Source organism: Pezoporus occidentalis, unplaced genomic scaffold (genome assembly GCF_034315485.1).
Source record: "Pezoporus occidentalis ecotype Australia unplaced genomic scaffold, CSIRO_AGI_Poc_V1 ctg81, whole genome shotgun sequence".
In the NCBI taxonomy this organism is placed as follows: Eukaryota; Metazoa; Chordata; class Aves; order Psittaciformes; family Psittacidae; genus Pezoporus; species Pezoporus occidentalis.
The window spans coordinates 3577930-3590339 of record NW_026916170.1 but is presented as its reverse complement, the minus strand read 5'-3'; the positions used below and the strand labels follow the sequence as shown (position 1 = coordinate 3590339).

General features: G+C 40.6%; 1 protein-coding gene across 2 annotated transcripts in view; it reads left to right on the top strand.

Moving 5' to 3' along the window:
- MID1 (midline 1) overlaps positions 1-12410 on the top strand; it is a 249591-nt gene that overhangs the window by 89060 nt on the left and 148121 nt on the right. The window contains exon 1 of one of the 2 annotated variants that reach the window (XM_062603615.1): positions 10503-10624. The exons of the other annotated variant lie outside the window; for it this stretch is intronic. The gene's annotated coding sequence lies outside the window, so the exon portion shown is untranslated. Of the gene's footprint in view, positions 1-10502; positions 10625-12410 lie in introns of those variants that run through there. 2 annotated transcript variants of the gene reach the window in all.

Genomic DNA, 12410 nt, shown 5'->3' with positions numbered 1-12410 from the left:
AAGAGACCTACTGAAAGGTAAACATGTAAAAATGCTTGAGATTCATGATTCCCCTATTACCTGCTTTCTCTTTCTGCTTTATTTATTTATATATCAGTTCCATTTATCAAAAGTGGAAGATTAATGGGTGCAAAGAGTCACTGGAGTGAGCAGGGTGGTGAACACACATTACTCTTCACCTACAGAATGCCCGTAAGTGCCCTCAGTACTCTGAAGGCTTTACTGGTTTCCCAAAGGGTTGAACATGGGAACTCACAGGAAGGCCCCAAAATAATGAGGTAAGTGCAGATCCCTCCCTTGAAGCAGTTACCAATTTACAAAGGCAGTTGTGCATGTGCTTTATTTGCAGGATTCTGAGTCACATAAAGCTGTAGCAATAATGATGTTTCTGTCTGTATTGACAGCTTCTGCCATTTTAGATCCCTCCCTTGAAGCAGTTACCAATTTACAAAGGCAGTTGTGCATGTGCTTTATTTGCAGGATTCTGAGTCACATAAAGCTGTAGCAATAATGATGTTTCTGTCTGTATTGACAGCTTCTGCCATTTTAGACTTTGCATTTTGGGTGCTTTCCCTTCCTTTTCAGCTTCAAAGCTGAACGTGGTCAGAGCTTTATGCTTCTGAAGTCTAAAATGTGGATATGGCAAGTGAATTTTTCTGTGCCCCACAGCCTTAAAGCAAAGGATGCTGGGATAGCCCGCAGAGCCCCCCCTGCTGAAATGTCATCACCTTTTCCTGAAGGACTCTGTGCTTTGTCCTTTTTGTGTGGTGGACTTGATTTTCCCAGTCTATAAACTACTTAGAGAAGCAGGTGGTTATTAGTTATCTGAAGATCCCAGTGAATTCAGAGTTCCTTTGATAAAAGATATACGGAAACTGTGTTTAAATCACGCAAGTCTTTCACTTTGAATCTTCAACATGATTCTTCTTTCTCTCTCTTTTTAGTGCGAAGTGCACTATACCGTGTAGATATGCTTCCACTCCTGAGTATGCACATAAAAGCAGAACAGCAAAGTCAATGACTACCATGGGATTTGGTAATCAGGCAACATGGCTGCACAACTCAACACACACTTTGTGTGTGCTCAGTGATCTTCATGTTTAATTTTGGTCTACAGTACTGTGCAGTACGAAGTTCTTCACTGTTAATTGCAGGTGGTAGATGGGAAACTGAGAGCACTGAAAATGTGGGTGGCTGGAGCTGACAGGCTTATTAAGACATCACTCCCCCCTTTGACACAATGGACCTTCTTGGTGCCTAAGGGGCATGCAAAAAAAAAGCCCTTATGAAACGGGAGTTAGGATCTTTGCATATCATTACAGTTTCATACTGTATAATAGCAAAGTGAGATCTAAGGAAGATGCTGGATCAAGAGGGAGAAAATGAACATATGTGACAAAGTACAGCCCTAGGGATCAAAATCTATATGAAATAGCTTAAAAGGAGGCATGCATTAACCTTCTCTGTTGGAGTAATGTGCAGTGGCAGCTACTTCTGTTTGGTTTTATTTTTCCTGCAATTGGTGCAAAATAATGATGTTGGAGAATGTGTTGCAGGCAAAGGTTAGAATGAGTGACTCTTCCTGTAAATAAACGTGTACTCATGGAATAGGATACACTGGGCAATTATCTGCAAATTTCGGCACTGAAGTGACAAACACAGACTAATATTAAGCTATGGAAATAAGACATGCAAAAATTAAAGTCTAGTAGTGAGCATTTTAGTTCTGGGCTGGGCCTCATATTCTACGATTTTTGCTCAAATAATATTTTCTGAGTTGCTTCATTAGATTTTCTAAGTATCTTCATGAAAAAGTTTAACACCAACTATGAAAATACAGTTTTCATGGACCAGGCTGTTGGTTTTGTTGGTTGGTTGGGGATTTTGGGGTTTGTTTTGTTTGTTGGGTTTTTTTTTTTTAGTGTTTTTTATGAGGCTAGCTTATAAAACAAGAATCAAAGGATGGGATTATAAAACTGTTTTGCCTGGAACCCGGAGAAGTACATTATCTCTGCACTCGCTGTCTTTTATTGCCACTGCCATTTAACAGGGAGGCCTGAAGAGGGGACACATCTGGAATTGTGAGCTAAATAAAGCAAAAATTGTTTTGGAAACTGGTAAACCTACACTATGTATACCTGTAATTAAAAGGAATGAGGTCCAGCGGCTCGTAAAAGTACCATCTGAAAACGGTTTAAAGGTTAAAAAAGGGCTACTTGGCATAGGTAGGAGGGTGAGACCTGACCAGACCAGAGCAGTCCTCCCAGGGCAGTCCTCCCAATGGGCCAATTTATAAGTATACCATTTCAACTCTTCCTTAGCTGGTGTAGACATAAATAATTTTAAGCAATGCTTCCGGTGAGAAAAAGTATTAATGTGACAGGGAGGACTCTCTGAAACTGCCTCATATTTTACTGCTGTGACTAATGCTTTGTGGTATCTGAGCACATCCTTGAATTACTTAATTTAAAATCCTCTGGTAAAAAGGTTCTTTTGATTTTCTTCTAAATTCTTTGCCTGTTTTTCTCATTTGAAATTAGAAGAATGGGATTTTGTGTGTGTGTGTGTATGTGTGTGTGTGTAAAACTTCCCACATAAATATATTACGTAGTCAGTACCAAGGGCTTCTTGCTGAAGCAGTGGGAAGGGATAGTAATTCAAAATTTCGTAAGTAATCTGACCTTGATGGTAACCCCAGTGAACTTCAAAAGTGAAATCATGAGTCATATGTTAGCAAATTCTCAGTTGTATAAAGAGGTTTTCCTGAACAGAGTTGAAGGATTTCAGTTTTGGCTTTAGGCTTTTTGTTGCCATTCCCCAGCCCCTGCAGACCTCATCTCACCACGAACACTGCAATCCTGGTAGGAATAGCTAGGGTATCCTAGCCTATTGATATCCTGCCTAGGGAAATATTTCACCAAGTTGTAAGGAAGACAACCTTAAGACTTCTTTTTCATGGAAAAAGTCCAAGCATATGCATATATTTTTACATGAAGAATATATTTCTCTTACACATTCAAGCATATGCACACACACACACACACAGTTTTCTAGAAGAAATTTCAGTAGCCTGCTGCTTGTGTTGTCTGATTAATACTGCCTTTTCCATTCGGGCTACTTACATATAGCCCAGAAACTTGTAATCACATCTACAAAGATTAGTCTTTTTATGTCTTCCATTCCTGCTTATGGAAGAGCCTCTGCTGCCCTGATTACAATAATATTTAAAAATGGTTTAGTATTTATAGATTCCTTTATTATCCACAGGAAAGTAGAGGCAGCTTCACTACAGTTCATGAATTAAAATGGAGGAGATGAAATGCCTTGCCCATAGACATACAAGTAGTTAACAGGTTGTAGTTTGTATTTTATCAATATCGTATACTGTTTAAGGTACAATCCTGAGTCACTTTACTTCACAATGTTTCCATGTGACCCTATAGCTGACAGACATCTCCTGTCCCAAGAGGTTGCCTGTTTCACAGTAGCCTTATTTCCATATGGCAGGCAGCTGGCATGGGTAGCTGGGGCACTCAAGAGAAGAGATAAATGAGAATTCCCTACCAGAATACTCTTGGAGAGGTTCAACTTTGAAAAGCAATTTTCTCAGGAAAATAGATTTCACAAGAAAATGCAGACTGTTAACGATTTTTTTTCTGGCTAGAAAAATGAAACAAAACGGTTTAGTCTGGCTTGAACTTTTAGACAGCTTTGGCTCTGTTGATCTGAACTGAAACTTCTGTTTTCAAGTCAGTGAAATATTGTTCAGTTGTCCCTCAAATGGCAGTTTGCTTCATGGGATTGGTAGAGAGATGCCTGAGCTCCTTTTTTACCTCAATACAACAAAAGCTGTGTAGTGTCATTCCAGGGAAATACAGCAGAATTTTGAAATACCAGAAACAAGAAATGTGGAGAGGGAAAAATGGTGCAAAAATATTCCAGCTTTCCACATTAATGCCTTGCCTCAGCTGGGAGGTTGAAAAGACATTATAATGCCAGCACTTCTGTCTTAGAAAGTTTTGCAACACAGAGTAGCTCTCTCTGTAATTCTTTCTGGACATGGCATAGTCCTGGCAGTACTTACAGTTTCTCACTTCTAACACAGGCTTCTGCGTGGGATATGATATATCTAACCTGCTGTATGCAGGGGTTTGCACTGTTTGACAGTATGAGCTAACATGCAGATAATGGGAACTTGAGTAGGTACCTGCTTGCTTCAGGTTACTGTTTAGCAGTTTGGTTTAACTTGTTTCAGTAAAATTGTGGCCATATGACTCTTCACTGAATCTGTGTGATCATATGTTTGGATATAACTCCTGGCATAGCAGAATAGTATTGATTTTGACAGCTACTGCTTGATGTTTGGCTGTAAAAGGTATATATTATACAACTTTTGCTCTTTGCCTGAATCTTTCTTTGCTTAGCTTGAGTCAGCATATGACTGATTTTTGCAATCAGTTGCTAAATACCAGTTGATACAAAATGCAATTAAAGTTACTTTCTTTCTATGCTGGTAAGGGTTACAGAAATGTAAGGCAATTCTTGTCTTATTACTTTGTCATTCTTGTTTTCATGGAGGATTCTTAGGACTGGAATATTAAGAAAAAAAAAGTGCCATTTAAATATTTGCTATTACTTTTAAGAGCAATGGGGTATAATTATCACCTAAATATCAACTAATTGTAAAAACCCTAGGAGATAAAACAAGAGAAACAATGGCAAACTAACTACAATTTCCATTTAATTCTGCACTTACATATACTAGAGAACAGATGTTTTAAAAACTCTGAACCCTTATAGCATCTTTCCAGTCTTTTTAGCTTACTATACTTCCATATAATTTTGAATTACACTGTCAGAGCCCTGTTGTCACTAATTTATTACACATGAATGTGCACGAACTCTTTCTGCCTAGCAGATCAAGTTTCTGCCTCGTAGCAAATGTGATAAAATGAAATCCAGCAGATATTTTTCTTCTCATTAAAATACATTAATCAAAAAGTCCAGTCGGTGTTGTCATTAAGGCAAATGCAGATGGATCTCTTTTTTTTAACCACCTGTCTGCCTGAGCTGTGGATTACTTAAACTGCATCAGTGATGGAGGAAGAGGTTGTCCTGGAGACATCTTCCCTTCTTTCCTGCCTGCAGCTGGTGCAGCCCCAAGTGAGATCAGAACAGTTGGAAAGATGCTGTAAATAACCAGGTGAAGGCAAGTGGTTATCTAAGGACCACTCCACCAAGAGGACTGCAGGATGCTCTGATCTCTGATCTTTCTGATTTTTGCTAGGTTTAGTGATACCCTGCCAAAAGTCTGAATCATCTTCCTTGAAAGGCAATGAATTTCCCAAAGGTCTGCCTTAAGGACTTCTTTGTGCAGTGGCTTTCAGTGCATCCTTGTAAATTTAAGGATGTCTGACATTGCTGGTCTTATTTTTAAACTTCCGCTGGAAAAAGTGTGAACATTTAGATAGATACCCATGAGTCAGATACTCTGCCAAGGTAATTAGTTTATCTTCATTGTATTCACTGCAGGGATGTTGATAAAAGCAGTTAAGTACAACTGTGTGAGAACCAATTCTGCACATTCTTATACTCACAAACATTAACTATATATTTTAAAATCGTTGTGTGACGCTTTCACATCTTGAGAACAGGTTTTCACGTTAACACTATTTCAGGGTTTTTTTTCATTTTTTATACTGTCTTCTCAGAAATTTGTCTTCATCTTGCAACCTCGTATTTTGTGCCAATTTTCCTAGAGGTTATTTTTACATTCCTGTGTTGCCTTGAATTATATATATACTGGTGTCATCTGGGGTTATTAAATAGTATTTTCTGTTCTGGACATCCTGCTCTTCCTGCAAGTGCCAATTTGAAACTGCCAAGGGGAGGGACTATAAAAAAACATTAGAAATTCATTTCCACACCAATAGTGTGGGTGCAAATTTTACCTTTTCCTCTCAAAGTGCAACAGTTTAGCTGCTTACTTAACTGAAAAAACAAAAATAAAACCAACCCTCCCACCCCAACATGCCTCTATCAGTTATTGAAATTGCAAATTAAAGGTGATATATTTGTGATTGACTTCATACCTGAAGATGTTCATTTTCAATCTAGGTTTGTTTCTTTCTAACCTATGTGCTGGGTTGTGTTTTTCCCTGCTGCAACTCTTTCACTCCTGCCATATAATCAGATCCTGGGGTCTGGTCTGTCTCTATTTGGCACAGCTCTGTAAAGAGACAGAGTGGTGGTTCTATCTTTAGCATATATTGAATTCCGTGGGTCCAGAAGGCTTTCCATGGCAGCTGGAATTCAGCTAATGAGAGAAGGTCCTTTTCTGTACTTCCTGTTCTTTACTCCCTCTGCAACTGGTAAAGACCTAGCTTGGTTTGGACTACATAAAACTGTATTACACAGAAAGAACTCCAGCGTATGAGTAATTCCACATTAGGTTGCTTCTCATTTGGCCCACCAGTTCAAAACTGTTCCTGTGTTTGGTAAATTATTGGAAATAATCTAATTAAGGAAAGTTTAGTTAACAGTTCAGAAGAAGCAGAAATTTAAAGTTTTGGAACAGTGCTACATTTTTGGTATCAAGATTGTTGCTCTTGCCTTGACACAACTTCAAACCTTCAAACTTGTCTGCTGCGTTGATGAACACCGAACTGAGCTTCATCCCACTAAACTCAGCTAAGCTTTTCCAGAATGAGTTGACATGCTGACAAAGAACATACGACACAAAATTCAATAGATTTTACTGAAAATACGTGATATTTGTATATAATGTGTAATTTGTAACTGGTATTACATGGTGGTGGGTTTTGGTGCATGTTCGGAGGAACTGTCAAAGTTTTTCGGCTACTTAAGTCGGCTCAGGACACAGGCTAAATTTATCTCTTTATCTCAAGTAGCACTATGAGGCAGGATTGTGAGTTAGCACCCAACACCCTGAGTACTCACAAGTACCTGATAACTACTTTTGCCAGGTCAGGAGCAGAACAGCATGGACCATACGACATACTGAAGTTCCTGCTGGTCAGTTGTGCTTGCAATGGAAGCCCAGCTAAAGGTACCCTGCCTTGCCTCTGCTTTAGTAAATGGGACAATACGGTGCTGGAGAAGTGAAGCTAGATAGAGAACTTGTGTGTCTGCCCTTTTTGCCTGGGAGGTGTTTAACGTGTGATAAGGAGTGTGGCAGATGCCTGCAGTTAGGTCAGAGCTACTCTGGTAACTTCTCTGCTTGCTGAAGTCACTCATAACTCTGAGGGCAGGTTAAACTGAGATTTGATAAGGGCGATCTGACCATTGCTAGGTGGTAACTGGAGTTAACAGAATAGGTAACTTCAGTTAACTCCAGTTAAGGTAAAACTGCCAAAGTTTGGTGTACTTGTGGCCATCTTTTAACTTGAATTAATTCTGTAAGAATCCTCTAAAACTATCAGGCTCCCAGACATGACTTGGTCTCGTTTATAAAGATCTTTGCTCTCAGTGATGCTTGAATTTACATTTGACAGCACCTCCTCTGGCTGCCCTTACCTCTGCAGGTTTCCACTGCGCAGACTGTAAAAAGTTCCTTCTTCAAGGACAGGGTCTTAATTTTCCTAAAGACCATATGACTTTCTCATGCACACACACATGGATTATCGATGTGAAACTGGGTATTCAGAGGAAGGTGTAAAAATCCACCACATGAATTTTCTTGCATCCCAAATAGCAATTCCACGTCCTTACATCTAGCTGTACCATTGTGTCTTTGGACTCTTAGTACCTTTAAAACCAGTTAATGTATGGAACCCCTCTCTTGCTCTCATGCCACTCAGAAGACCTTAAGAAATCGAGTGCAGAACCCAGTTTTTTGAATCCACCGTATGTGATAGTTCTGATACTGTTTGGGTTGAGCACAGTGTGTACTCCTCAAAGGTGGAAAGTGAAAGGCAGAATTAGAATGGAGGCTATCTGGGACACTCAGTTATTACAGTAAAAAGGTAGTCACACCCCACCCTGAACAAGTGTCATTGATGATTTTTTTTTTTTTGCTACCACTAAAAATGAGTTTTCATGCTATAGAACTAACTTATTTTTCGATGCCTCATTTTGCTGAGTTTTCAGAAAAAGTGCAATTCCCATTCCATCCTGTAAGGAGTCCGTGTTGTATATGGAAAGATGTGTATTTCCAGAAAAGTTTATTTATCATAGAATCATAGAGTGGTTTGGAAGTGACCTTAAAGATCACTTAGTTACACCCCCCCCCGCCACAGCTTCCACTAGACCAGGTTGCTCAAAGCCCTATTTAACCTGGCTTTAAGTTTTATTTATTTATATATGTGTAGTATTTATACTACGCTTATAACATTGCAGTTCTTACTGAGTCTTGCTATGTTTCCACATGAAATTCTCAAACTGTCCTCGGAATCCTATCTTAAAGCCCTGAAACCAAATATAAGGTTTGGGGATTAATTCTCTATAACCCTTACTAATTTTATAAATTTTGCATCTTTTGCTAAATCACCTTCACCAGGGAATTTTATCCCCAAGGCTCAAGAAACTTTAGAAAAACATTTTTCTACTTTGAATGCTTCCTGGAAAGGATTCTGCTGTGCTTAACCACAGTAAAAGGCCTTTGCATATCACATAGGAATTCCCAGTGACATGTGTCTACTGAGCTATGTTTGGGGAATAAGGAGGACAAATATTCCTTTTAAGTGCTCTTAATGCACCTCGCTCTATGAGTTGCAGCTGCTTTGACCTGTTATGTAAGTGTGCAGGACTAGACTGTCACTGGAGGGATCACTAAGTTGTCTCCGCATTGGCTTATGTGAATGGCTAGTCATACCCTCATGCAGTGTGCTGTGTTGAGCCCTAGAAATACCTGGTTTGTGTTGTATGTTAAAACATACAACTGAATTCTTCCACCTGAAAAAACAGACCAGTCAAGAGTACAGTCAGTCCTGGATTAAGTACAATAGTGCTTTAAATCAAGTTTTCCTCCCATCCATGCTTTGCCTCTGAGCTAGACAGTGGCAGTATTACGCAAACTCCTTTCTTGGTTGCACTTGTGAGAAAAAAACAATTATTGCTTTTAAATAGGAAACCAAATGAATACATTTTTCAGATCTTTTTTTCCGGTCCGTGTGACATAGCCAGTGTTGAAGTTTATCGTAAGTTAAAAGGAAATATATTTTAGGAAGCTTTTAATTAAAATCTTGGCAGCACATCATTGTAACATTTTTTTTCTGCAGCTCAATTCAATAAGATTTCTTGTACTGATAGGAATTTTTATGGATAGTGACTACTTTTCACTTTGGGAGATAAAGCCCTTGCAGAAGCAAAGCCACGATATCAAGGCTGTTTTTCAGACATCAGATTTGCCTGATTGTTCCCTAAGATCAAAAGGCAGATTTCCATTTAGAGTGGAACAGAGACTACAAGCTTCTGAACTGATATTAAGTTAGAAGCAAAGACTCTGGAGGTATGAATTTGCAGGTTTGTATTTCCCCACACTTTTGTTTTAACTCAAGAAAGGTGTAACTCAGTGATGACACTTTAGGATTTTTCTTTTTGCCTGTTTATTTTTCTGAAAGCCACCGAGAAGCAGCAAATAGAAGCTGATCTCATTGTTAAAATCTAAACAAAAAATAGAAGAATATATTGCTGTTTTTTCTTTAAAGTTGCACTTGGGGTCCAGCGTTCTCTTGCACAAGGAACTAAGCTTCAGGAACGAGGAAACTGCCCTCTCTAAAGAAGGGAAAGCAAACACCAGGCTAATGCTAAGGATGATTGAACTATTTACCACCAAGACAAAAAAATCTTTGCAACAAACCATTTCCAAAGCCTGTGGATTCACACATGCACTCTGTTCCTTCCGGCAGACAGGCACTTGCTCTTGATGTAAATGGCAGGCTGTATTTTACTACTTCCTGCTCTTGTCATTGTGTAATTTACTTTATAATCTGCCATGAGGAAATCAGTGCTTCTGGAGCTCGTGTGGCTCCGACTCGCAGGAGATGTTGCCACTTCACCGGGAGGCTGTGAAGGGTTTCTGCGTCACACTGATGTTTCGGTAGTTTCAACAGGACATTTACATTTTCTTGCCGAAGTCCTGGGAGCCTGTTAAGCTTTAAGCAGACCCAGAGCAGTTAGATGAGAATGGGAATAATCTCTTACACCGCAAATTGACTTCCCTCTTTGTAGCCCTAGACACTGTTTCCAGCTGCTTTCAGTCTTTTAAAACCTTGAAAGCTTTCCTAATCCTCATGTAGGCAGCCTTTATGAGCTCTGCCTCCCTCCCCTTCCTCCTGATTGGCGAGGCTGTTTCATGGCCCAATTCAGCCAACTACTACATCCCTGGGCTGTGGTTTGAAATAAGAGCCAGGCGGACAGTTGCCTCCCCGCTCCTGACTTTTAATAGGCTGGGAAACTTGACATTGTCTTAAGACTCCCCCCCCCCCCCCCCCCCCCAAGATAAAAAGGTGTGTGTGGGGGAAATAATAGGGAGGGAAGAAAAGGAGGGAGGGAAACTCGCTTACAGTGGGGGACTTGATGGATTTCTGCCCTGCCGACAGCAGCGCGGTGTGAGCAGCCCCATACCGGCTGGATGGATGATGGGAATCTCACCATGAGGCAGGTAAGGAGCTGCAGCCTCGCAGACCCCCGGGCAGTACCATTTGGAGGGGTTTTGCCTAATTCTTCTGGTCGGCAGCAATGCCATGCAGGTCATTGTGTGGTTCTGGGTTTGTACGGGGCATGAGAGTGGTTTGTGAGGGCTGTGAGTCAACTCCAGTTTGCCATGCTTTAAACGCATTGTGTATTCTGTGTTGCAGCCCTGTTTGTGACATGAGAAAGGAAAGAACTTGCTGTGTTATAAGCCTAAATATGTCAATAATTCAGCCCAGGGATAATTTATTAAACAGCTCTGCATGAGTTCCCTGCCTGTCAGGGCTTTAATCTTCTGATTTTGTTTAAAAATGTAGTAGTTTCAAGCTGTCTTACAGCTTCACAAAAGTGCTCTAAAATGGGTTTTCTAGGGATTTCTTTTTTTCCCTAAGATTATTCAAATGAGGTTCGTTGGGTTTCTTGGATTTTTTTTTTTTTTTAAAGACTTCTATTCACCTGAGGAGACAAAAGGAGCATTTATTCTTCTTACTCTCCCAGTTAAAAGGCACAGTGGCAAAATGATTTTGATTCTCACTGTGCATAGTTTTACAACAATGCATGGTTAGAAGAGCCTTGTGGGAGCAAGGAAAACTGGCTGGGCTGTATCTTAAGACTGAATCAGAGATCTGTCCCAGTTTAAAAACCCTTGCCAGTCCACTTCCGAAACTTGCACTTCATATGTTATTTTCTAGGTAGGCAATGGGTAAATATGAGGAAATGAGAGTTTTCTAGGTTGTTGTTTTGTTTTCTTTTTCTGTGTGGGTGTTACTCATTCAGCTTTCAGTGGGACTTTCATAGCGCATGTCCAAGGAAAGCATTTGTGAGGATTTTGCACCTGTAGTGCAAATGGACCATTTGTTTTCTGCTTGCTTTCTGAAACCATGGTGGGAAAACTCAGCTTCCTTACATCAGTTTTCTATAAGTTATAGGAGGTGGGGAAGAGTGCAGAAAGAGAGAATATAGGTGATGGGAGCAGGAAAGGTATTTCTTTTTCCACCAGCCAAAAAAAAAAAAAAATAACACTTTTATAACTCTTCAAAGATAGAGGGCAATTCTTGTCCTTGCGAAGCAAAATGAAGGGCATTTTATATACTCGGGTTGCTCAGTTGGATGCATGTAGTCATCAGAAACCATTATCCCCACAAGAGGGTACTTTGGCACAGGGGTTGCCAATGAGGAATCGGAAAGAAGCAGGGATGTTTCAGGATGGCAGTAATAAAAAGTAAAAGGCTCTGTGAAACCTGCACTTTACTCTCCTGAAATATTTCTGCCTAAAGAATGACGCTTCACGGGTAATGAAGATTATTGGGTTGAAAGAGCAAGGCAAGTAAGTCAGACTAGAGAAAAGGGAGAAATGCTAATGCACACACGCACCCTCCCTCCCCCTCCAAGAGAAGGGGAGAGACATTCCAGCCTAAAAAAAGGTGCAGGCACAGGCGGGCTTATTCCTGCAGGGCCTGTCCCGTCCTTGTAGGTGCGTGCCTCCCCTCCTTCCCCCGCCGGAGCCCAGCGAGGGGTCCGGGCCCCCCTGCCTCCCGCCCCCTGCCCGAGGGATTTTGGGAGGGAGGGAGGGAAGCAGCAGCTGAAGCGCTGCCAGAGCTTATTTAAACACCTGCCCCTGTGAGCGCGGTTTCTCTCCCCCGTGCCAAGTGAACAATGTAGAAGTATTTCTCCTGGTTTGGTGGTTGTGTTGTGCACAAATATTTGCCGTTTGGCGGGGAAAGGCCATGTGCGCTGCTAGGGCCCCGGAGGCAAAA